This window comes from Pseudochaenichthys georgianus, chromosome 19, assembly GCF_902827115.2.
Source record: "Pseudochaenichthys georgianus chromosome 19, fPseGeo1.2, whole genome shotgun sequence".
Taxonomy (NCBI): domain Eukaryota; kingdom Metazoa; phylum Chordata; class Actinopteri; order Perciformes; family Channichthyidae; genus Pseudochaenichthys; species Pseudochaenichthys georgianus.
In genome coordinates this window covers 1,987,187-2,014,561 of record NC_047521.1, presented here as the reverse complement: position 1 = coordinate 2,014,561, position 27,375 = coordinate 1,987,187, and the positions used below count along the sequence as shown (strand labels likewise).

Here is a 27,375-nt window from a genome sequence, read left to right as displayed (position 1 = left end):
ATACTTCTGCATACAGTCTGTGACACTGTGAGTGCTGCACGGCCAGATACGGCTCAGCTGACTCAGATAAGGAGATATATGATACATTATGAAGTGATATGCCGCGGACTGTACTTAATGTACTCTGATCCGGTTACTTATGTTGTGGCCGATATTTAAGTAAGCTTTCTTAACGCTAATGTTATAATAGTCAGATCGCTCTGAAGATGGAGGTGATATTCTATTAATGTTCACGTTCACACAGTCGGTGATTTTTGCCGGCCGTCTTTCCTGCAACGGCAGTTTTTCTGTATTTCCTTTCTCCTGTAATATGACTTGATCGCTTTAAACTCCGCACACTGAGCTCTGATTGGTCAGCAGGCAGTGCTTTCACTGAGTTGATCTCTTAGCCTGCAACCTAACCTGGTCCCGACCAGGTTAGCCGCTAAGCATAAGTTACCATGGAGATCTAGCCTGCTAAAAAGAGAACCAGCTTTGTAGGACCGGAAAGCCGGAGTTTCCCCTGAATTTAGCCGGCTAAGCGAAAATCCTGCTTCGTAGTATACCCCCCAGGTGATGCATCTTCAGCACAAGGGTATTTTGAAATCCAGCTACATTGAGCCATATCTGTCACCACAGGAGGGAGAGGTTTAATGTAAAACAAAATCGAGACTAGCATTTGCATTTACACATAAAGCATCCACAGAATAGAACATTGAGCAGACTATTTTTGTAATTATGAGAAGGAAAGAGATTACGAGTGATGTTGTGCCCCCACACAGAAAACTATTGTGTCCACACAGCTAGTGAGGTCAAGACAACGGGTTTCCACCCAAAAATATGAAGACGGAAACCTAGTACTCGCCCAAGACGGAGGATCCTTACCAAGTCCTCCTGTTTACACCGACTGCTGTTCAAGGGGCGGCGATACACCTGACGTGGAGCTGTTGAGACCAAAAAACAGAAACTCGATTCTGCTGTGGTGAAGTCTGGCTACAAAGGGAGGTGTCCGATAGGGTCGCTTGTCTCAAACCAGTGAAGAAGTCAACAAAAATCCAGCAGAACAAGAGAGTGACTGTTAGCGGGAGAACAGTGACGGAGCGACAGAGACTGGCACAACATTTCCCAGCCAGTACATAGATAGACCCCGTCAGAAGACCGGGGCTGTGTTTAAAGGGGAACTTCATTTATTGTTAGTGGAAGTGTAGTTTTTTAGTAAAACAATTATGTGATTTATGGAGTCAGATTACATTTTTTCTCATAAACAAAATTTTATAATCGGTCTGAAGTATCTGTTTTAAGGCAATGAGCTGCAGATTAAATAACATAACACTGATTGAGAGCTTGGATGAAGAAGTTGTAGGGTTTTTACAACAGTTTCAAGAATCAGTTTTTATTTATTTATTCTTGAGTGACTTTACTGATTTATAATGTAGTGCGTAAGGCAATATCTCATTTTGAGTGAGGGGCACCAGCCCTTCATGCATATCACCCTCTGTGAGAATAGTTCGTATTTTCTCTCTAGTTTGGAGAAATATTATTTTATCATATCTTTGTTCAGCAGTATCAAACAATCCTCTAATCCTAGAATTATTGAGACGCATTAGCGACATCAGGGGTATTGTTTTTCGCAGCAAGAATGATGCATAATACCACAACAAAAGCCATTCCTGAAACAAGTAAACAATTGTTTGTGCTAATGGCAGATTTTAGTGAATATGTTTTTATACCATCAGAGAACCATACATCATACGATATTTTTTGTACGCCTTATGGCTACACGGAGAAGTTATATTTATTTAATGCAACGTTATGGGTTTTACATGTCCTGTTCAGAATAGGGTAATCATTGCAATATTAATTGAGCGTGTTATGCTCAAAGGAGGGAGTGTCATGATTATACATATATATTGATGTCAGTGACGTTGTAGTTAATGAATAATAACATGTATTTAATAATAGGTCTCATAACGACAAAAGGTATGCCGAAGCTTGGGCCTCCTCCAAGGAGGGAGTGGTCCAGTTTTAGATAGTAGACGAATAGAAGTAATGAATATGTCAGAACCCTGAGTAATATTATCCAAGTTTTGTCTACACAGGCTAGGAAAGCTACAGAGATACCAGACGAGACACCAGAAGAGACTCCTGTTCGGCCAGGTGATTGGGTGAGGGTGAAAGTTCACAAAAGACAGTGAGCTGATCCCGGTGGACGGAACAGTGAGAAGTTGTAATGAACTTCACACGAGCTCCGGTTTAAAGGTAAAGAAAAAGGAGCAAATTGACACCACCTCACACATTGTCACCCTTCACTGGCAACTTCTAGAACATTATTGGGAGTTAGGACTGATTTGGCAGAGCTGGAACAAAACAATATATATAAATAAGATAAAGATAGAAACAGCTCAAAAGACGAATTGTCTATAGATTTTTATAGATTGTACACTAAAGTGAAAACCTGTTTTTTGTTTTACATCTGAAAAAGAGTCCAATTTTCATATACGTTATTATAGTACTCATTGTTTAAATTCTGTAACTGACACAACCATGGATAAAATAGAGATGATGTCAAGAAAAAAGCCAAACCAATTGTGGGGTCCCCTAGGGATAAGAGTCAGAATAGCATTGTTGATTGTGCTCATTACACTTGGCACCTTTTTGGTTGGATGGGGAGTACACTATCAAGTAAGACATGGATCCATTAGTCCACTCATAGAGAATGCCCACATCACTAACAAAACTCCAGCTGTGTTTCAGAGAGTTTCACTTATCCCCAGAGCCAAAAGATCAGCTGAGCAACAAGAGGAGGAGTTAGAAATACTCGGTCCCAAAGGTGAGGTTACAATCAAGATGATTCACCCCCCATATATGCAGTTCTTGTATCAAATGATGAGATGGGTATAATTGATTGGGATATGTAAGTGATGGGCATTTACAGATTAGGGGAATCTCCAAATACACTGGATCCATGTTTTAGTCTGTACCAGAAACACCCCCTGTTAAGTTTATGGACAACTGACCGGTGACCTGAGCACAATTATTGAAAATGATTACAGTAGAAACAGGCTACTAACCCACAAGTACAGCTTTGTACGTACAAACTCTATGAACAAAATTCCCCAGCAGATTGTGGCGACATTGCAGATATAATATGTCCAGTCACAAAAGTTACTTATGTTCTAAATAACAGTGAGATTTAAAATAATGGAGAAAATATGGGGACGTTCTTTTATAGTGTGTGAAATATGGGGTGCTTGAAACATCTAGGTATTTCAGTTTATGGAAGAAGATGGTTTCCTGAAGGAGTTATTTGGAGTAAACATGTTACAGTGGGTGAAAACAATGTTTAGGGATATGGCACAACCATTAGTATTAATTGGGTTTGGATGGCATTTAACATCTAAGACAGATAGTAAGATTAGGAAAATGGAGTGGAAAGGATTGGATTTATTTGACCTCAGTGTGTTAGAATTAGCTATCGGTAATGCCTCTCTCTCTCTCTCTCTCTCTCTCTCTCTCTCTCTCTCTCTCTCTCTCTCTCTCTCTCTCTCTCTCTCTCTCTCTCTCTCTCTCTCTCTCTCTCTCTCTCTCAGAAAATGCTACGACCCCATCTTCAGACAAATGACCTCACCACAGGAGACTCCTCCTCCATCGAACAGACAGAGAACCCGAGCTGAACCAACAACGACCTGAGGCATCCAGAACCATCTCCACCTGAGGCATCCAGAACCAGCTCCACCTGAGGCATCCAGAACCAAAACCAGTATGCTGACAAAGAGGCAAACTCTCATCGGTCCCTCAGACAGGACACGAAGTTCCAAACTGAGCCACGAGATTTGGCACAAGAGCAGAGTGTGGGACATGAGCGGAATACGCCCTCCATGCAACAGTGAAGAGACTGTAAAGGAGGAGATGAAATGCAAAGCAGTTTGGCCACTAAAAAATGTGACAGCGGAAGGATTCAAGAACGGATGGACTGAGGAGAAGGCAGGACAGAGGAGAGGACAGAACCAGAGGAGTTGGCATGGGCCAGCAGAACGTGAGGGGGTCGTGGCTTGACGGCCAGAGGGGGAGAGAAGGAACACGGGAGTGAGTGAGTTTACACATAAACACTGTTATTAGAAAATAATCCTAAAAACACACTGAGGGTAGAACATATTACTCAATCTTTTCATCATATAAACAAATTATTCTTTAAGAGATTCTTATTCATGTGAGAATTTGGGGAATATTTAATTTGTTACAATATAGATCTACAGTTTAAAGGGATAGTTTAATAGCCACTCTATAAAGGCAGACACATCTTTATTTGTATGGAAAATGTTAAAGGTAGAGCTAGAACCAAGCCAAAGAAAGTATTCCAATCTAGAGTATTGATGTCTCCATTGTAGCATGGTTATTACCACAGGAGAACTGTTAAGGTGGAAACAACATTTGTTTGTCGTTCAAGATGTAGAGTTTTAAAAAGACACTGGGCAAAGAGCGATTGCAAATTTTAATTCAGAAAAACTAGTATAATTGGGAGTAATACATGCGGGGCCTTGGATCACTCATTTTAATGGTGCATATTTTTGACAACAAATATCGTTCAGGGAGAAGGGGTCGCTCAACCCACCCTGCAGATGTTTTAAATCTTACTTGCAGCTTCAGGGGGAGTGCACGGCACCAGAGTATGAGTTTTAAAAGACAAGTGCCACCACCTCCTAATGCTCATCCATTTAATCTCAGTGATGACCTGACATTTAGAGACGTTATTTAAAGGAGAAACATATCTGCCATGAGTGAAAATTCCAATGAATGTCCAGCTGATGTGATACTTTAAATTATGAAATCATGTGAAGAAGTGAGCAAACTAAAATGCTAAAATGGAGTGAATCCATTTCAATTTACTTTACACTATTCCTATTCCTATTATATAGTTTATTTTATTCTTTATTATTTTACACTATTCTAATATGGTAGATCTCATGTTTTATAAATCATTGCTATTTTAAAATGGTTTGTTTCTTTTCACTTTGTAAAAACAAGTGCCTTAACACTGAGCGTGGTATGGGAAAGGTTTCTGTGAAAGGAGGGAGGAAGACATTTTCTAATACTAAGCCATTGCTGCCATTTTGAAGAATGATATTGAATGTTAACACTAGAAGTTATGCACAAGGGAACACTTTTATGTTTAAGCACAGTCAAAGTATTTTTTGTATTTTTGAAAAGTTGAGGCTATTGAACCATTCCATTTTGATTGTATGTTTTTGATATGAGTTATGTACTATGCAAAGTTCAGATGAAGAACTCATTGATTTCAGTATTATACACACCTTTTAGGTGTGTAAGGAGGGACTGTTAGAAATTAAAATCAATGTTTTATGGCATAATGTACCTTAAACATACCGTCAGTTTAAATGCTATTTTATTCTGGAAAAACCCGGAAGTTCTCAATACCAAGCTTTTATTCTGAAAATCCGTCATGACGACATCCGGGACTACCACCCATTAGTATCATTAAAGTGGCTATTGACGCCGTTAACATGTATTACATATAAAGTTATGAAAGAGATAAGGAGGAGAAAAGGCATGTGGAAGTAAGCAATGAATTTAAAATGTCGAAATCCTCTGTTTAACACGATATCGGACACAGGAGAACGAGGGGGAAGTCCCCTACGTCACTACAGCTCCCAGAGAGGAGGAGCGAACAGCCAGCAAGCGGGAAGGACAAAGGCTTGTGAGCTCTCTTCTGCACGGCCAGCACCTGGGAGAGGAAGCTGCAGATTTTCTCTCCTGACTGAACAATATCCTGCTTGTAACATCACCACGCCAATCTATGCACCTTTTTTCTCTCTAAGGAGAACAATCGAGCTGCAAGATGGAGATTCAATTTAACATTATTACAAGATTCACAATACTGTCAACAGCTTAAAATCGGCTTAAAAGAGTTTATGTTGTTTAATTATAATTCAGTTAAAGATGTTAGGCATGTATGGAACGCTGTAAAAGGTTATGTTCGAGGCAACGCCATAGCGTACTCCTCAAACCGAAATAGGGAAGAGCTCAAGACAATCGTGGATCTAGAATGTACATTATCATCACTGATTAGAGAACTACAGGAACATTATAATTCAGATAAAGAGATGGCAGTATGCAAAGTTAAAGCTGAACTCAATGCGCTACTTACCAAGAGAGCTACATTTCTGATTCATAGGGTAAGAAACACAGAATATCTAGATCAGTGGTACTCAACCTTGTCCTAATCAGGAGCCACATTGACGGAAAAATATTTTTGCAAGAGCCACAATACAAAAACGCTCCTTTCCTCCCTGAAACCATTATGCATTTGAGAATATGGATAATAGTAATATGTTACTAAGGAATGAAAAGCATAATGTACAGTGCAATAACTGTGATTTATTATTTTCACTGCAACCACAAAACACACATTGCTGACTGCCTATAACAACAGATAACAGACAGCATGCCCTCCTAGCTAGAGTAGAGTAGAATCCGACAGTTGAATTTTTTTTGCCTCTCGATCCAGGTCTTTTCTCTCAGGAAACAACGTTGAACAAGCCAGCAGTATGCAATCCTTCACCATTTCTCCAACAGTATATGGCTTCATCTTTTTCATCAGTTCATGTGTGATTTTGTAGGATGCCTCTGTCGCTCTTTCAATCGTATTAGTGTGGAATACGTTTTTTTGAGCAGTTCGGTTCTGTTTGAGTCTCGCCAGCTTTTCCGCCCTCAGCTCTCCACCTTTCGGAAAGTCGGTACTGAACTTCGGGTGTTTTGTGTCGTGATGGCGCTGCAAATTGGACCTTTTAAATTGTGAAATGACGTTGTCACAAAGCAGGCAGATGCATTTTCCCGAACCGGTGGAGACGAAGAAAAACTCGAGTTCCCAGTCCTCTTTAAATGTTCGATATTCCTCTTCATATTTTCGTTTCCTATATTCCTTTGCCATTTTTGCATAGTGCTGTAAGCTAGTTTCCCCAGTGTGACGGGGCAATTATCTCGCGCACCTGCAATCAGAGCGCGAAACCTGAAATAATTTGTGATTGGTTGTTCAGAGGGATGGGGGGGGGGCGGCTTAATAGACTGATGTGTGTGATGACTGATGTGTGATTTGTGAGTGATAATGAAATGTTGATGAATTCTGCTGACAATGTTTTTTATTTTTTTTTATTTTATATTATAAGTGGGACTTAAAAGAGCCGCAAATAGTCTTAAAGGAGCTCGCGAGCCGCGGGTTGAGTATCGCTGATCTAGATGGAAGCAGACCGAGCTCCCTGCTGGCAAGTAAACTCCGAAATAACGAGCAGCTGGCCCAAATATCCTCAATTATGAATAATGATGGCATTGTCCTTTATGATCCAGTTCGTATTAATCATGAATTTGAACAGTTCTATAAACATTTATATACATCTCAAGTACAGACATCAAAGGCAGAGTTAGAACATTTCTTTGTGGATCTGAATTGACCACATCTATCCCCTGAGGACATTGATCGCTTAGATTGTGAAATAACACTTAAAGAATTATCTGAAGCATTGGAAGACATGAACCTGGGCAAATCCCCTGGTATAGATGGTATCCCTCCGGAATTATGTTCCCAGTTTTGGCCTGATTTAGGACCAATATTAGTGGAAATGATTCAGGTAGCACTTAAAGAAGGACATTTCCAAAAGGACATCAATACAGCTATAATTTCTCTCATACACAAGAAGGGGAAAGACCCAAACGTATGCACAAGTTTTAGACCAATATCACTTATAAATTCAGAAATCAAACTTTATGCAAAAGTAATAGCTCGACGATTGGAGAAAGTCCTTCCGACATTAGTTCATTATGACCAAACAGGCTTTATGAAAAACCGATTCTCATCAGACAATATCAGGAGACTACTGCATGTTATTCATTTTGCAGCAGACATAACATCGCCTTGCGCCGTATTATCAGTTGATGCTGAAAAAGCTTTTGATAGGCTAGAATGGCCATTTTTGTTGCATACAATGCAAATAATGGGTTTTGGGACAACATTTATGGTGAAGATCCTATATAATAATCCAAGTGCTATGGTTCTGATAGGCAATCAGTGGTCACCTAGATTTCCAATTCTACGTGGCACACGGCAAGGCTGCCCTGTCTCCGTGCTTCTGTTTGCAATTTCTCTAGAACCGCTTGCACAGAAAATAAGACTATCCAAAGAAGTAAAACATATAGTTGTAAAAGACACAGACCACAACATTTCGTTATATGCGGATGATCTACTACTGTACTTGGACGAGGTACCAACTACGCTTCCTCAGCTGTTACATATTTTTACCCAATTTAGTTCAATATCTGGTTACAAGATCAATTTGAATAAATCATGTCTTTTACCCCTCAATAGTGCCATGGCAACTAAACTTAAATACAGAATTGCAGATTGTCCAACACTTTAAGTATTTGGGAATTGATATATATGCCTCATTACACACAATAGTAGCAACAAACTACAAAATAATGTATACAACAATTAAAGATGACCTAAAAAAGTGGATTAATATAACAATTTCTTTAGCAGGACGAATTTCAATCATAAAGATGAATGTTCTACCAAGAGTCAATTTCTTAGCTAGTATGTTACCTTTATCTCCACCAGACGGTTTCTGGGACAAACTTCAGAATAGGATTTCAAAATATATTTGGAAAAACCAATACCCAAGAATCAGATACAAAGTTTTACAATATGACAAAAACAGTGGAGGCCTTAATGTTCCCAATCTCGAGCTCTATTATTATTCCTTCACGCTTCGAGCCTTGAACAACTGGATTGATGAAAGCACCAATGTACCTTGGATTAAAATTGAAAGAAGTATCGTCTATCCCCTTAAACTTGGTGATGTCTTATTTTCTGCCATGTCGCCATATGACTGTATGCAAACATTTGGACCAATTATTGGGCAAGCCGTGAAAGTGTGGAAACATGTGGAGAAATTGTGCAATTGGTCTGGAGATTGGCATAGCAACATACCCATCTTTCATAACCTGTTACTACGTATTGGGAAAAAAGAAATCCAATTCCCACAATGGCAAACCCGAGGAATACATTATCTATCTGACATAACCAACGACAACGGCTTGATGTCCGTCCAAGAATTGAAAGACACGTATAATGTGCCTGGCTCTTCCTTCTTTTTCTATTTGCAACTACGTACTGCCATGCGCACATATGGAGTTCCTTGGAATCAACCTCTGCCAACACATCAATCGGTTAAGGTCATATTAAGTCCAAACAGTGTGAGCGGCACTACTTCATATATATATAAAAAACTGCAAGATAAATTAACCGGATATATTGGCATCTCTGCAGTATGGAACGCAGATCTAAAAAATGATACGCAGACTATTGATTGGAAGAGAATATGGAATAATATCTCCTTAACATCGCGTAACCACAATCACCAATTGATACAGTATACAATTATACACAGATATTACCTGTCAACTAGAAAATGCTGTCAATTAAGGATGATTCCAAGCCCCTATGCCTTCTCTGTAACCAACAGACTATTGGCACATATGTACACATGGTTTATGAATGTACTGCAGTAAGAACGTTCTGGAAACAGGTTATTGACATTGTATCTGAGATTATTGGAGTTCACATACCCTGTCTCCCAAATATTGTATTGTTGAAGGACGATTCTTCTCTTGACCTACAGAAACATCAGAAAAGGGTGTTTTCGCTGGTCTAACAGCAGCCACAAAAATAATAGTAATACGATGGAAACCCCCACATACTTTATTTATTAAGCAATGGATATCATCCTTTCATGACCTACTAATCTCAGAGCTGTCAATCGCTTCTGCTCATAAGGCTGAGGGGGAAACATTAGAGGCTGTTCAAAGAGCTGCTGATCGGGTCATATCATTCATGTAAATGATGATTGTACATATACGCACACCTTGGTGCAATTGTGGTTTATTAGGAGTTAATCGCAATTCAGCTTAAACAGATGAAATGTTATGTGGAAGAAAAAAAAAAGGTATGAATGTATTTTATGTGGATAAATTGTTATGCTATAAATTGTTATGCTATAATATATATAATATATAGATGAACTTTCTGTGAAATGGCAAGATGGGTGGGAAGAGGGGGGACCGGGTGGCATGGGAAAGGGATTCCTTATTTTTTTTATTTCTTTGTCTTTTCTTTTTCTTTTTTTATTGTCTATATTGCCTATATAATTTGTATCTGTATAAGTCCCTTTTGTGAGGGCAAAAAAAACAAAAAACAACAACAATAAAAAGTTGGTCACAAAAAACAAAAAGCTTCAGGGATTACTCGACGCGCTCCGAAGCCTCGGCCCAATACGTAACATCACTACTTCTTCTCCATATTTTGATTTGGTGTAAATGCTTGTCTTTACTCTTTTTTAATGATAAATAGTTGACGTTTGTTATATTTTCTTTTTATAATAAGTATATGTTTGAATTATTTTCCTGGTTTGTACCACCATACACCAAAGCAACATTTGTGTATGTTTGAACGTACCGGCAATAAACTCAATTCTGAATCAGATTCTGATCACACTCAGTGCACGTGCGTGCGTGTGTGTGTGTGTGTGTGTGTGTGTGTGTGTGTGTGTGTGTGTGTGTGTGATGCGTCACATTCATGTGTGCATATATCCAAGCGTCTCTATGATTGTTGTTGGTGTACAGTACATGAATGTATAAATGTGAATGTGTGTTTAGTGGTGCAGCCGTGTATAATCTGCCCATCACTAATGGCTGCCGCGCTGCTGTCTGGTTGGCTGAACTGGAAGCCACTGGCAGCCAATGAGCAGAGGGCATGAACGCTAACCACCAATGCAGATAGAGCAGCGAATCTGCCTTTTTAAATAGTGCGCCAGAGGAAGAGAACATGCATACTGAGAGAGAACATAAAGAACACAGAGCAGGACCAGTTGTTCCGTGACTGTCTGACCTTGAGGGAAATCAGAGCAGTGTGAGAAAAAGTTTTTAGAGAGTACTTGTCCATGGACAAGTGAGTTTGGCAATGTACTTGTCCGAATACATTTTTCACTTGTCCAGAATGGACAAAAATCTGGGCCACTGGAATCTTCTTCTTCGCCATCGTATTTTACATTTTCCCACGGTTTTTATGACACCGCCAACGTAAGTGAGCGGTAACATTTTACTGCATCACAAAAAGGGTTGCGTATCGTTTGTATTGTAACGATTCTGGTTCTGCTTTTCGATTCCGGTTATTTTCGGTTCCGGTTCTTTGAGAGGGTCAAAATAAGTCCCGTGACAAACTGGGAGAAAAATATATTTATGAAAACATTAAGTCAAATCTGTATTCCTATTTACAAATCACTTCATACTGTTGCATTTCTTACGGTTATTGAACACAATTATATAAAAATAATCTCTGCATTGTTTAGTTAGTTCTAAGTGGTGCAGTTTGAGAATGTATGATTGGCCCAGTCTCCTCTGATGCTACACTGCAACCTGCCTGTGATACACAGTCCAACCACACATGTCCAACACATAGGACATATAATAATAATACATTATATTTATAGCCTATAGGCCTAGTGCTTTTCTACAACTCAAAGACGCTTGCACGCATTTATTTACACCTGCTGCAGCTGCCCAGCTGCTCACTGTCTGTAAAAGTAAAGAAATAGTATTTTCATTTCAATAATGTACTTTCTATACCCTGCTTCATAAACAATACTGACATCCCTGTGCTCCTCCGAGTCTGGGGGTCCGGGGATGTGAGGACAGCGCGAGGACACAGACAGGGAGGCTGCTTCACTTCATAAAGGAAATGGTGGTCAATATTAACAACACAGGAGCTAAAACGCTGAATAACCTTCATTACGTGTTAGAGAAAGAAAGTTTGACAAAGATGAGGCTAAACGGGAAGCGGATCTGCTGTGTGGAGAGAGAGAGAGAGAGAGAGAGAGAGAGAGAGAGAGAGAGAGAGAGAGAGAGAGAGAGAGAGAGAGAGAGAGAGAGAGAGACACGCAGCGATCAGCTGATACGGAGCATAGAGAGAGCTGCAGTCCGCGGGGCTCGGCCTCGCCTCCTGTCCTCACAACGCTTATTAATCCCGGTACCGGACAATTGTTATTTGTTCCTCCTCGGAACCGAGTTTTGCTTCCCAACCCGGCCACTGTGCTACACTTCCCGCCCGCCCCCGTCTAACTGTACAGAAAGCGGCGAGATGCATTTCCTTAGGAATCGACAAGCAGAACCGAAACTAACATTTCTAAACGAACAATGGCGGACACGTACAATTTGCGAATGAGTTCTGCCTTTTGTAAACTGAATGTATCAATCATTTGTCAATAAATCAGGGCGAAAAACGTCACTTGTCCGCCGGACAAGTCAATTGAAAGATCTACTTGTCCGATATTGTAAATAACACGTCCCGGACGGTGGAACGTGTACTTTTTCGCACACTGCAGAGATAACAATAATGTGAAGACACGGACAGAACAAGTATTCATTGTACTACTAATATCTGTGTCTTTACTTTCATTTTTCAGGAATGAAGTTATGTGTGTGTCCGGATCTGCCCATCAGTCCCTCAGCCCCAGCCTTGCACTGCTGTAAATCATGTGCACACACACTCTCTAAACTCTAATCTGATGTATTGAGTTTGACTGCACAGAAAACATGTAGACTAGCTAGGCTAAAAAGACTCCTCTATCCCTTTTACACCCCCCCCCTACCCTTCGGCCTCGCACACACAGAAACACACACACACACACACAAAATGTCAACGAGTGGAGATATTTGAACCCAAGCCTTTCCCGCACTATTTTCAGAAACCGGCTGCTGTGCTGCAGGATATGTTACATCAGAGTCTCTGCAGACTCCTGATGTGAAGGGCCTGTGCATTGGCCATGAAAGGGATTCCTGTCCATGCTCAGGGCCTTATACTGATAGTGAATAGAATGTTGCTTTGCTTGTACAGTCAAAATAAATGAATATACTAAAGGAACACATCTGGCCAACATAAGCAGTACACTAAAGCAGAAGACAGGATTATGTTTTGAAGGGCACGACTTAACATGAAAGAAATATATTAGGCTATAGCCCATTCAAATGAATCAATATGTATTCCTTTCAAAAAAACATATAATAGTACTTATTGGTTTAACAGCAGTAAAAGGAATAAAACAGCAACATATAAGCATAACTCAAGCCTACTTCATTGATGCAGCAGGTTTGTACATAGTTGCAGGAGCAGACATATGTCCCTGAGTATTGGAACTAACAGGAATGTAGCTCAAAATGAGTACATTATTGTGAACTGAATATTCATAAAAATAACGGTGATTATCATTTTGGTGTTAGTCTCGAATACTTATTGACCATAGACCCTCTACCAAACTATGCAGATGGTCAGTGTGTGTGTGTGTGTGTGTGTGTGTGTGTGTGTGTGTGTGTGTGTGTGTGTGTGTGTGTTCAATCATTTGAACCATGTGACGTGTCCTGCCATGTGACGTGTCCTGCCATGTGACGTGTCCTGCCTCCATACCCCCCAGGAGAGAGCACATTAGTAACAGAGAGCCTGTGTTACAAACCGGAGGCCTGGAGCTCGTTCACCAGTCAGGAAAAGCCATGTGTTGCATTATGGGTAATGGGTTAGCATGTGTTTCACAGCTTGAAAGGGAAAATAAGTCAAGAAATCTTGCACACTGCTTTGACTGTTGTTTTTCAACCTGTGGGCATGTAAGCAATAACCCAAGTGTACTTATTAAAATGTGTGAATGCCCTCATAGTTTTGATTCAGGAGACGACTGCATGTTATTCATTTTGCAGCAGACATAACATTGATTGTTCCTGCCTTAAAGTGCCTATACAGAAGTGGAACAGCAACAAGTCCACTGTGTATCATTTGGTTTGTATACATCAACAAGTCCTGAGTACCTGAGTGGCATGTGAGATCTCCTCACTGAGCCTCTGTTAAGACATCCAGGGAGAACATCTAGCAGACGCAGAACAGAGAGAAGCTGAGCCTGAGAACAAGTCACTCTCATGTGGATGTGTCAAAAGCAGACACACAGAGAAGAGGAAAACAAAAAGAGAAGGAGAGGGGATACGAAGAAGAGGACTGAAGACAATAAGCACCGAGAACTCATTATGTCATGAAAGATAAATAACGTTGGAAGTGGAATAGGTGAGGGATAAGATGTCCAATTAAAAAGTGAAAAATAAGAAACTTAAGAAGATATGAAAAGGAAAAACTTTAAGAAGGAAAGTGGTGTGTGCAGGTTGTACACGGACACGAGACGACAAGAACATCCAGGACAAAGGGAAGGACGTGAAGGCGATTGTTACAAGAAGACCATTTCATCATGATACGAATGTTTGATAAAAGAAGAGAAAACAGCAAAGGAGATGAATCTGATCTGTGTGCAATGGATGGATCAGGTTGATCTCTATAGCAATTGAGACAGGGAAGGATGAATGGCGTCGGGGAGGACACAGCCGGAGAGACAAGGAAGAGAGGAGAGGAAAACATGGCCAGTGACGGCACAAAGGAGAAGAGATGATGACACAGAACCAAAGGACATAAAAGGAGGAGAGGAAACCAAGAACAACGAGGTAATAGAGAGGAGCTTTATCCGTACGCAGTGAGGGAGAAGAACGTGTTAGTACAACTAAAGGCAATACGGACTAGAGCACTTGCAATCATTATTATAAGCCATCATATTATTATGTGCAATACATCATTCTTATAATATCTGAAACCTTGATATGTTCCACTTCCCATCGGCATGTTAATGCTGCTACTCATTAGCAGCCATGAATGAGTACCTATCATGTTTAACATGTTATATCTATGTTCAGACTTGTTCTTGTGACGTTTGCTGTAATGCTGTACATGTCCTGATGTGGGTAATAAAGGAAGTGTGATTTTGACTCTGATTCTTGAGTTATGGGCAACATGCTGTTTTGTGAGGTCATGACCTTGTCCTTGACCATTCAAATGTTATATGTCTTTCCTTGAGTCTTTGTGGACGTGCCAAATATGAAGACATGCACTCAAGGTGTTGCTGCGATATCACGTCTACGAGATTGGGACGGATGGACCGACAAACCACAAACACAGCTCAGCCTCGCCTGTCTCCGGCGAGCGGCACAGAGAGAGGAACACAAAGAGAAGAGAGGCTGCCTGGAGACTGAGCGGCACGCAGGTTGACAACGGCGTAACCAAGGCTCCCTGTTCCTGACAACGGAGCAAATGCTGCTGCTGCTGCTGCTGCTTTCTACTGCTACAGAATATCAATCAGCAGAAGACAGAGAGAGGGAGGGCCAGAGACACAGACTTTGATAGAGAGACGGTCCCCAAGAGGGACGTTAATATATAAAGCAGCTTCTGAGGCGCTGGCTGGCTCCCCTTCAATTATCAACAAGCAAGACGCAGTCAGACAGAGGGAGAACTCAGGTAGGGCTGCTGTGGGCAAAGACACGTCTAATGTCTCCAAATACAAATCATAGTGTGTGTGTGTGTGTGTGTGTGTGTGTGTGTGTGTGTGTGTGTGTGTGTGTGTGTGTGTGTGTGTGTGTGTGTGTGTGTGTGTGTGTGTGTGTGTGTGTGTGTGTGTGTGTGTGTGTGTGTGTGTGTGTGTGTGTGTGTGTGTGTGTGTGTGTGTACTGAAGTTGCTGAGGCGCTTCAATGAGAACACATGCAGATGACTAGGACACAAGGAGAAGCAGAGAGAAAGAATGATGGCAATCTTAGAATCTAGGATATTTATAAATGATGAGATTGAAGATAATTGGGCCATAGCTGTGGATACTTCCTGCATCCAGCCTCATGTTCACTTGTTGGTACCTTGTCTGCATGCACTTGGCTCAGCAGACTCACGTCTAGCTGTTCTCTTGTGTTCGTGGCAGCTTGCCTCACCTGTTTCCAGCACTGCATACAAGCTGGATATTCCACACTGTGCTAAATATGCATATCAAATGTATTCAACACGTCAACACCGACTGACAGTTCCACCACTTTCCACTGTTGCTCTTCAGCTGATCATTGGACTGCTCTCAGCCAACCCTGTCTCCTAATCACGTTCCCACAGAACTAAACTGCATCCTCAATTACGTTTAGCTAGAAACGTATTTTCTCCCACGCCTCGCTCATGAGAGGAACAGCTGGCGAAATTACAGCCTTGCCTACTGATTTTAATTGAACCATACATCGAGCCCGATTCTCGATTTCAAATGTGTGTTCTAAAATGATATTTATAAATGACTATTATCATTATTATAAGCAAGACAATAAATGGCAAAGATATGTAGAAAATAAACGTATTTAAGATACGTTCATAACAAACGTGACTTGGGAGAAAATACGTTTCTAGCTAAACGTAATTGAGAATGCAGTTTAGTTGTGTGGGAACGTGATTTGCGCATGCATAGGACTGTCAATGCAACTGCTTCCATGCAAACACAACTATCTATGGATTTCACTTCAACTGAAAACGTGTACAAATATAAACTGACTATTGAACTTTGCACCTTAAAAGCACACACAGTTGTTTCACAAAGAAAAGCCATTCTTGGTTCAAAATGGTTATATCTAATGTTCTGTCAGCCAGTTGCGTGATATCCCCCCAAAGCACCCCACTTCCCTCTGATACACTTCCCCATGTATCCAGGATGTCTTCAAACTGAAACTACCATTACAAGGACATGAGAAACTCCAGCATGTCACAGTTCCATACAACACATTAGCAGAATCCTTTCTTCCCTCGATGCTATACTTCATTCTGCTACACATCCATTCAAGTCATGTTTAGAGTTGCTAATGTCCCACAATCAACATATGATGATGAAAAACACTGAGAGCATCACCGTGTCAACAAGGAGTCAAAGACACATTAGAAATGCTGATCTAACAAACACACCAGGACAAGAACATGTTCCTGCTCGTGTTAAAGAGGATCTATTGTGCTTTCCTTTCCAGTGCATGTAAAGGGTCTGCAACGGCTAACATCCCGTGTTCCCTCAGGCTCTGCTTTCAGACAGAGGTGCTGCAGCACAGGCAGTGTGAGAAAAATACAGAGCTTTTTGAATCTCTCTCTCTCTCTCTCTCTGTCTCTCTCTCTCTGTCTCTCTCTCTGTCTGTCAGGCCCACATGGGAACCAGAGCAGACACAAGATAGCAGGCGTAATAGAGAGTCTACAGACAGCACAGACAGCACAGAGAATGCTTATGTGTAAGTAGGTAAAGAAGGAAAGACAAAAGTTGGCAGACAGAAAGAGAGATACACCGAGGAAAGGAAGAGAGAGAGAGAGAGAAAGAGAGAGAGAGAGAGAGAGAGAGAGAGAGAGAGAGAGAAAGAGAGAGAGGCAAAGTAAACAGCCTTGAGCGGATTGATGTGACCCAGCTTCCCCGCTCCTTTCTTCCTCCTTCATCTCCTCCATACCAAGGATGTGTGGGCCTGGGAGAGAGGGGGGGGAGGCAGAGAAAGAGAGGGAAGAAAAGGCACATCCAAAAATAGCACTGTGTTGTAAAAAATACTAAGTCAAACACTTCCTTCTGAACCGCTGCTTTCCGCCTGAATGGATTCTTCTTTAATGCACTTCCACTTCTTCTTAAGATCTCCTTTGAATCCGTGCTGCAGTCTGCCCAATGCAGATCCTTTCACCACTGGTCCATATGTGTTCCACAAGAGGTTAGTGTCAGTGAAGGAACATGCAATCCAACATAGTGGACAGCAATGGAGCTCAATGGCTGTGAGACTATGACATGAAGGTTGGTTCGGCTCTGCACGTGGGTGTTGTTGACAGTAAGTTACATATATTATATCACAGGCCCTATAATTAGCAAAGACCTTTTTAAAGAACAAAGAATAAAGGTCATGGAGAGCAGCCTGCAGTCTTTCCACTGACTTACAGACTGACGGTACGTCCACACAGCAGCTTTGAACAAATCTTGAAAATCTTGGAGCTGGGCGTGTCTGAAAGCTTGGGGATTTTTTGCGAGCAACGCGACCAACAACCAATCACATGAATCTCCCGCCCCCGACATACAAAGCAAAAAAAACGGGGATATTATGCGAGCAATATATATATAAACTCCCCAAACAGGCGAAAACCTACCAGTTTCCCCACTGCCTCTGCCACCTCCCTCCATGCTGGCTCCTCCGGTTTGTATCCCGGTAAATAGTCTGGTCGTAAAGAACCGGGTGATTTGCTACCGTAACTTCTCGTTTGGAATATGAGGAAATGAACTGCGGTCTGGCTCTCCCTGCTTACACGCGGTTTGATTGGGGCTTCTACTGTCAGATTTCCATACACGTGTTTGATTGGCTGGCGCTTCCAGCTCAGCTTCAAAAGTTGAACATTGCTCAACTTTTGAATCCTGAAAATCCTGGAAATCTTCGCTTCGCTCCCCCACAATGCAGTTCGGCGAAAAGCGAGGCAAAGTGACGTCATCCCCATTCAAAGTCAATGGGCAGAGAAGCGTTGGAAGATTTGTTTAAAGCTGCTGTGTGGACGTACCGTTAGACTGCAGACCAATCCAATTTGTTTCACGGGTCCAGCCGTCTGTCCATCATTTGTAAGTCCGATCAGTTTGGTTTGTAGACAATATATACCAGGTGATCAGCTCTGTCTGCTATAGAAACTAAAGAGTGAAACATCACTAACAGGATGGAACATTACTTTTGTTTGTTGTGTTGTCGGTGAGGTACACATTTTTAGTTTTCATTTACAGTAGCAATAGACTGTTCTTTGTTATTGCAAATCAGATTTCAGAACAGCGACCTGATAACCCCTTCTCATCACTTTAGATATTCTACAGCAGAAACATTTGATTCATCAGACATCAAATGCATTCATGTTTCTGATCATCCATCAATATGTGTCATGACATCTGTGCTTGGCCTTCCTCTTTTAGAAAACTGAAGATCAAATGTTCTTTAGGGTTGGGTACCGAATTTCGGTTCCGCTTTTCGATTCCTGAGGAAATGTTTCTCGCCGCTCTCCGTAGCCTACTGCATGACTGCAGCGGGGCGGGAAATGTAGCGTTGTACCTACACTTCCTACAGCGTAACCTGAGACCAGGGCCGGCCTGTCGCACTGGCGTTATAGATGTTCGCCTAGGGCGCCAGATCTGTGGAGGCGCTGCGCTGACAGCTCTGGGAGGAAAAACAAATGTTTTGACCGTTGGTGCTCATCCTAATTTTCGACCTTGATGTAACAACATTTATAATTAAGTAAATGTAACACCCTTTTCATCCCGGTTACACTTTTCATTTGCCCTGTACGATGGGCGCTGTAAGTGATGAAAATGGGGGATGTTGGCTTATCTGGCAACCGCAGCTCACAGCCAACGTGCGAGTGAGCGAGGGAGAAAGGGAGGGTGCACTGGAACCGGCGCTGTTGTTATTAGCATCTGGTGCTAGCTGCTCTAACGGAAGAAGAAGATGTTTCTTCAATGATGTGGAGGAGAGTCCTCTCCAATCTGACTGAGAGGTTGATAACTACAGCTCAGTGAGGTAAAGGACTCTGAGTGTTTAGATAGTTCACTTTAGTCTAAGTTATCTCAGTGGGTCTCAAACGTTTTGATCACAATTTATGTAAACACATATTTCCAAGGCACTCTTTTATAATTATTGGGATAAAACAGGTTTGAAATCATTCCAATGTAAACTATAGGACAGTAAACCAGACATATCGTTTTAAACTGGAGAGATAAAAAAATATGCATAAATAAAATAGTAAAATAAGATATGAATGAACAACAAACATAAAATACGTTACATGTATTTGTTATTGGCTATGGGTTACTGGTTATGCTCACATACTTATTTAATTATTAAAATGTAAACCGATCTTTTTCATATGGGTGTTTATGTACCCCCTAGATCTAGTCTCAGTAATTCTGCTTAAAGTGCACCAGATTGAAGCATTTTGCTTTAAAATGTTATGGCAGATATGTTTGTTTTTCTCAACAAGAACTTAATAATTTTTTTTACCCTGCCCCTCAAAGAATCGGAATTGAGAACCGTTAAGAACCGGAATCAAAAAGTAGAATCGGAATCGGAATCAGAATGTTCTTGTTTCTAAAAAAAACATAACAATCTAGGAACTCAAGATGAGCATTAATTGTAGATTTCAGAATTGATATGAGGTGCCAGTTAGAACAGCATCAGTCAGATTGGAATCTAAACAAACAACATTTAATCATGTTGCAGTGATGATCCAATCCCTTTAAAGAGCCTGTATCAACTCTTGGGTAAACAATGAATACAGTAGAGAGTACAGCAGCCGACATCTCATAGAAACCAAAAATTCAGCAGAAGGCTCTCTCACTCCATCCCTCCTGATAATACCACTCTAATAATAGCTGAGGTGCATCGAGACAATCGTTTGGTGGAATCTAGGGCAGAGGCAGTATGGGAAAATCCCTCCTGTCTTCTCAAGCCTGCACGCCTGCCTGCGGACTGAGCACGCACGGTTTGGCATTCAATCCGTCCTGTGCAGGGAGAAGAACCAACAGAGTGAGTACAGCTGGAAGTGACAAAATCTCTTATTACAGTTTCCATGCAGAAACTCTAATGGCGCATTTCCACTCCCGCACGGCCCGTTTTTGGTTGCATTTCCACTAGGCCAGGGGTCAACAACCCGCAGCTCTCAAGCCGCATGCGGCACTTTAAGCCCTCTGCTCTGGCTCCCTTGAGCTTAGACAAAAATAAGAAGTAAATAAAATAAAAGTATTTGTAGGACTATTTATATTTTGTGCATGGTTGAAAATGTTTCGTATGTTGTATTTTGAGGTGATACTGTGACACATAAATAAAAAACAAAACGGTTTTAATGAGGTCAACTCAAATATGCGTCACATCCTGCTCCGGTCCCGCGCGAGCGCCTTTTCTTGGAGGCGAATAACCTGACCCCCGGCTTGATGAGCGAACTATGGATACATCAAAGAAAAGTACCGGAGGAACACAGGATTTAATTCTGTGTGGACAGAGTTATCTGCTTTCACAGCAAACGATGCTGGTTTACCGGTATGTTTGATATGTAGAGAGAAGTTGTCAACGGTGGTGCAGCCTTTACGTATCGAGGAACAACACGGAGAGGAAGCCAGCTGACGATCTTCAGTCATAATTCAATGGGGTATGTAATTTATTTCAGAAAACACTTTTTGTTATATTCCATGGAATGCTCTTAACATCCCGATAGCAATGAATATATTAAATGCTTTGACAATAAATACATACAAAAATGTATCTGTGGAAGCCGTAGCGCTGTAAAAAGTACGACCAATCATCTGAGCCGTCCCGGCTAAAGTAACTGGATGGCCTACCTGCCTGTCAGCCTTCCATCTGTGCACAAACTTATCTCGTGCCCTCATTGGTCATGTACGCGTCCGACCCGTGTGTGTTGGAGGAGGGCCTCTGTAAGAAAGTCTGAAGGAAGAGGCATATTTTTTCCGGTTGTGTATTTTCAAATTCTAGCGCACTCGAGCTGGTTTCTCCATTCTTACCTACCCTACCTTTAACTCTTTTTAGGGTGCAGCTATATGTTTTATTTATTTCAAAGTGGGCCCATTTTAATTAGGGCCCGAGCACGGAGCGCTAGGACCCAACGGCATACTCTGGGGATGAGTATGAACTTATATATATATATATATATTTAAAGTGTCACAACGAATGACAAATGTGGGCGTGGCCTGTACTTTTTTTTTATGACAATGTGCTAAAATGTGCTTCGGAACGCAAAACTTGGGACACGCGTCACAGCCATAGACTGTATATATAAATGGACGTAGTGTCCGTGACGTCAAACATAGGATTCTGCAGAGTTGCCGTGAAGCCCTTAGTAGGCGGAGTCGGCCACTAACGGCTCGACTGTGACGTCAGAGTCTAATCCGACATCACAGGAGCGGGACATCCTCCTCAACCTGTCCGCAATAAAGAGGACGGATACCTGAACCGTAGCGTCCAGCTAGCTTAGCGATAAATACACACATCGTTGTATTCTCCTCCCCCTGTCAGCCCTAAAAGCTTCAGATGGTGAATACCTGAGCTCCATAGCGTCCCGCTAATGTGAAACACACACACACAGCGTTAGCGGGACATTCTCCTCCCCCTGTCGGCACTAAAAGCTTCAGAGGGCGGATAGCTGGGCTCCGTAGCGTCCAGCTAGCTTAGCCGCTAGCTTAGCGATAAATACACACAGCGTTGTATTCTCCTCCCCCTGTTGGCCCTAAAAGCTTCAGATGGCGGATACCTGAGCTCCATAGCGTCCCGCTAATGTGAAACACACACACAGCGTTAGCGGGACATTCTCCTCTCCCTGTCGGCCCTAAAAGCTTCAGAGGACGGATAGCTGGGCTCCGTAGCGTCCCACTAGCTTAGCCGCTAGCTAAAGGTAAACATAGATGGGTAAATACTATAGAATATGAATAAATCATCACCGATGTAGAGGATATATTTTTTTATTCACTTTGAACTCGGCCAAATGGAGTTTAATGCTTTGGGATTTAAGCACATAGTACATGCATGGGTTTGAAAGTATAACGTGCTAGCCTGCTGTAATACATCGTATAGTCAGGCACACATTTATGAGAGATTTAACAATGGCCAATTATATTTCTTAAATAATATGTAGCCTATTCCCAGAGCATAATTCATGGGGCAACAAGGTGAGGTGTAAAATGTGTTTTAATATCACAAATGTTACGCCAGCAAACTTCTTGTACGGACTTCGGCAGTAGTGAAGACTCACTGAACGAATTAAGTACAAAGACGAATCGTTCGCGAACGTGCAAATCACCAGAAGTCGTTCGCGAACCGGTGAACGAATCAGTGAACGAATCTTTCAAGTGAACTGAATCAAAAGATTCGTGTCCCCGAAGGGAATCGGAATTCCCATCACTACTGCCAAGCCGTCCTGGTTTTGAGCGGGATTTAAATGTAACATGTAAATGTTTCTTCACTCACTTTCACACTATAATAAATAACTGCCTTTGCTTTGCTTTGACTCACACAGCCTCAGTCACTCAATCACCTCGTCCACTGTGTGTGTGCCTCTCTGTGACAAGCTAAACATCATGGCACAGTCTAAATTGTATTCTCAAAAATACAGAAAGGAGTGGGAATCAAACCCTGAGTATAAAGGATGGTTGAAGCCATTTATTGGAGATGACACACGGGCATACTGCCTTTATTGTAAGGGGGATTTCTATGCCAAACTGTCTGACATCAAGAAGCATGTTAAAACCCAAAAACATACTCAAAAGGCAAAGACATTTCTGACTGTCGTCTGGATAGAACTCCGGTGGTTTCAAGTTTTGATCCTTGAAGGGTTGGGAACGTTTTTTGTACTCCCCTCTACCATGCTCTCTCCTACAGCCACCATTACATGATATGCAAATTAGGCAATGACGTCATTTGGCGACTTCTGGCGACTTTACGGACAGCTAATAGCTACTTTCCTTACTATGGAGTTGGCAACACTGGCAGCCTGCTAGCAAATTAGCTTACAAGCTAACTCAGCTGAAAAGGATCCAGAAACTTTACTTTTACATTTTTTGGAGATCACAGTCGGCGATGAATTAAAGAGGACCATGGCCAGGTAAATAAGATGAAGCTGTTCCTTTAGCCTAAGGTGACCAGATTTTCAAAATTAAAACCGGGGACATTTTGAGTTTTCATTAACATATCCAATTTTCTTTACTGCTAAAGAAAAAGGGGGGACAATTCTGGTTCAATGTAATTCGAAAATTTTAACTGCTGTAATAAACTGATGTGTAGGCCTACTAACTAATTACTATAAATAGTAACTAACTAATTAATGAAACTTTTCAGAAAATCTGATTTCAATACCATGGTAAGTGAAGTTAGAGTAAAGTATTAACTCACTTATTGAGTGTTCCATAGTTAATAACAAAACATTTTCAAACTACATAGGTTATAGCCTCAAGTTTATTTGATAATTAACATATGTACAAGATATAGAGACAACAGACAAGTAACACTAGGAGAATGACATACTATCAAAGACACTTCAACAGAGAGACACAACTGTCAGACACACTGGGACAAAGAGATCAAACTAGGGCTGTGCGATTATGGCAAAAATCATAATCACGATTATTTGGGTCAATAATTGATATCACGATTATTTTGACGATTATTCATTGACCATTTATTGAACTTTAAAACAAATAATATTTTACCAATAAACAAGATCAACAAATATGTTGGAGCGCACTTCCAAAACCATACTAAACATATATTATTAATATGATAAATAAAAATAAATTAGACCAAAATAAATTAAATCAAATATGTTGCAGTGCACTGTCACAACCTTCTGAAAACTCCTTAATATATAGCCAACATTTTGGTAAAACATATTCATTATTCCACTCAGTTAAACGTTGAAGGCTGGCCAACTGTCATGGTCCAGAAGTAACAGGAAATAAATGTTGAACTACAATTTAAGACCAAATAAAAATGTTTAGGCCACCATGGCAAATGCTGGTAGGGCTGCTCATGTCATCTCTTAAAGATGTGTTGCAAGAAACACCAGCCTGTTTACATGGTCTGGTTTCAGAGATGAGCGCAGGCAGGTGACAAGCCACCTGTACTGAAGACCCTCAGCCACGCCCCGATACATGGGGTGACGCCAGCCAATCACAAAGCTTTGATGCGTTCAAGTGCATTATTCTGGCACAGGAAGATTATGTTACAGGACATTAACGATAAAACAGAATATTGTTGTTCTATTTTTAGACACATCTCGCGATCGACTGGTTGGGCACCCCTGGGCTAGACCATAGGTCTGTTGTCGTAGCAAAGTAGTCAGCTGAAGCCACATCTCTCTCAACTTCCCCACGGCATGTGTCACATAGTGCAGGCAGCGCAGACCTGCTGAAATAATACCGAGACGGCATCGCGTAACGCTTGTCCAACATGTTGACACGTTGCTTGAAGCCCTGGTTGCTAACAGTGCTAACTGGGCACATATCTTTAGCGATGTGAAATGTAATGGCACCTGTAATATCTCTGTGTCTCTGCGAGCTCGTCGTGTAGGCCGTTGCTCTGTACAATGCGTCCTGAATCGATAACTGTGATGATGTGGTGGATGAAGTCGAGCGGGCATCTGCTTTGTGTTGTATTAATGCCCGGTCGTATTGCACTTTGTGGTTGTATTTGAGATGATTAAAGAGATTGGTTGTGTTAGCGTGTGGTGCCAACACAACCTGGTAACACATCCTGCACTGTACTTTGTTTTGCTCCACGTCGGACTCCAGAAAGCCAAAGTACTTCCAAATAGTGGTAATAGTTTTACCCTTCTTTTTAACGAGTTGCTGCTCTTGTTCTGACATCTTCGCTCGCGCTGAACACTCACAACACATGTCACTCCCACGTGGCCGAGTGGGCTTTTAGGGAGGGGCGAAAGCGCTCCCAGCTAAATAATCGTATTTTGTCAATTATGCTGTTTTCATAATCGTCGCAAGCCATAATCGTAATCGCGATTAAAATACGATTAATTGCACAGCCCTAGATCAAACTGTTTGTTGAATTTTTGGATAACCACCAGCACCTCAGCTGCAATTACCTCTGCTGTTTCTCCTTTGAGTTCAACAAAATCGAGTAGTTTTGTTTCCACTGATGTGCTATCATTTATCTTACAACATCTTACTAATATTGGCAGCAGCTTTACATGTCCATGATTGGATGCATCTATGGACAGAGGCACAAATTCCACCTGGTCGGTCCTGTGTTACCAAGGTAGTTGCCATGGTGCTAACACGTTACTCACTATGGCATCACATTTAGTCCTAGCACATCTACATTTAGATTCATAAAGCTTCCTTGTCAGTTGTGCTGTGCAATCCATAGATCTGAAACTATGATTGTGTCTCAAAGTGTGGTATGCAAAGACACCTTCCTGCACAGCTAGATCGTATTCTTCCTGGGAAGGGTCTACCTTCTTGAAGAATGTGGTGACAGAGGGCACACCAGCACAGGCAATGAGAGAGGCTTTATGCTTTTTTGTCTGTTGATGTTCTGTTACTGCTGTTCTTCATCCACTGGCAACTGAACATTTTGAATTACGAATGGTACAGTGACCATCGTATCATCTTGACCACCTGGGCGTATGAAGGAACATTCTTTCATCATATTGTCATTTAAGTGACATTTTCGTTTCTTAGAAAGAGCCATTGCACATTTTCTTCTGCCCTTTGTCACTATCCTTGTATACTCTTCGTACTCTGTTAACTTTTTCTTCCCCTCCAAAGTTTCTCCCTTTTCTTAACTTGTCTTCTCTTTCTTCCTTTCCTTCTCTTTCTCACTATTGTACAATCTCTTTGCCTCTTCATCTTTATTCCGGTTTTTCCTTTCTCATTCTGTTCTTCCTCTCTGATATTTAAATATAGATAGTACATTATTAGATACACTTGGGTTAACAGTCACATTGTTTTCGTCAATGTATAAATTGTAAAATGCTGTGTGGGTCATAAGAAGGCACGTAAACGGTTACGTCATGACGCAAACGATGACGCAATGACGCAATAATTCACCTTTGAACCTAATTCACCTTTGAACCTGCATCTGTAACAATGAGTGGACCAAAGAAAAGAAAAGTCAACATTGAGTGCCGAGTGTATAATGAGGAGTGGACAGCTAAATATGTTTTGACCGATCTGCTACTGGCCCGGCCCGTCTGTCAAATTTAAAACTCATAGTGGCCCCGAGCCAAAAAGTTTGCCCACCCCTGGGCTAGCGGGTACTATTTCACAGTTTTTCTGGCCCCATAAAATCGAGGTTCTTAGCGGGCCAACAACCAGGCTGAGTCGGGCTGAGTATGCTAAACTAGAGAGAGAATCGCTGGCAAGGGTGCTACAACTACAACAAGATGAACATATTTGACCGTGATTTAATTGTAATACACGTTTCAAAATGATGCAGAAGTAACAACATACTGATACCGGTTAGTAAAAACCATGAATTAATGCTTTGACAAGTCTGCAGACAGACGGCAGGCGAAAAACCTTTTAAAATGCGTGTTTTCTGAATGGAGATTGGCTAAGCTAACGTTGTATATGCTCCGACCGTCCACACTCACAACAACGGCCAGCGACTGTATTCACCATGACTCAGGCAGTCTGTGGTTTGTACTTGTTTAACTTTTGTCTAGTTTGTCAGCTAACGGCTGATGTTGTGGTTCGCATTGAAGATGACGTCACGGCTCCGCCTACACTGCGTTACTATAGTTACTGCCCCAGCTACTAAACTGTAATGGAAACACAGCATAAAGTGAGCCTGGCCTAACGAGGCCTAACTATACCGTACTAAGCCGAGTACACAGTGGCCACTGAAACAACCGACACTTTCAGAGACTTTTAAAAGGAAAGAGAAACTGCCCCAGA

At 41.5% G+C, this 27,375-nt stretch overlaps 1 protein-coding gene across 2 annotated transcripts in view; it reads right to left on the bottom strand.

The window, feature by feature from the left end:
- The window catches only part of jmjd1cb (jumonji domain containing 1Cb), a 192,048-nt gene that overhangs the window by 126,606 nt on the left and 38,067 nt on the right, over positions 1 to 27,375 (bottom strand). The window contains exon 1 of one of the 2 annotated variants that reach the window (XM_071206757.1): positions 865 to 892. The exons of the other annotated variant lie outside the window; for it this stretch is intronic. The gene's annotated coding sequence lies outside the window, so the exon portion shown is untranslated. Of the gene's footprint in view, positions 1 to 864; positions 893 to 27,375 lie in introns of those variants that run through there. 2 annotated transcript variants of the gene reach the window in all.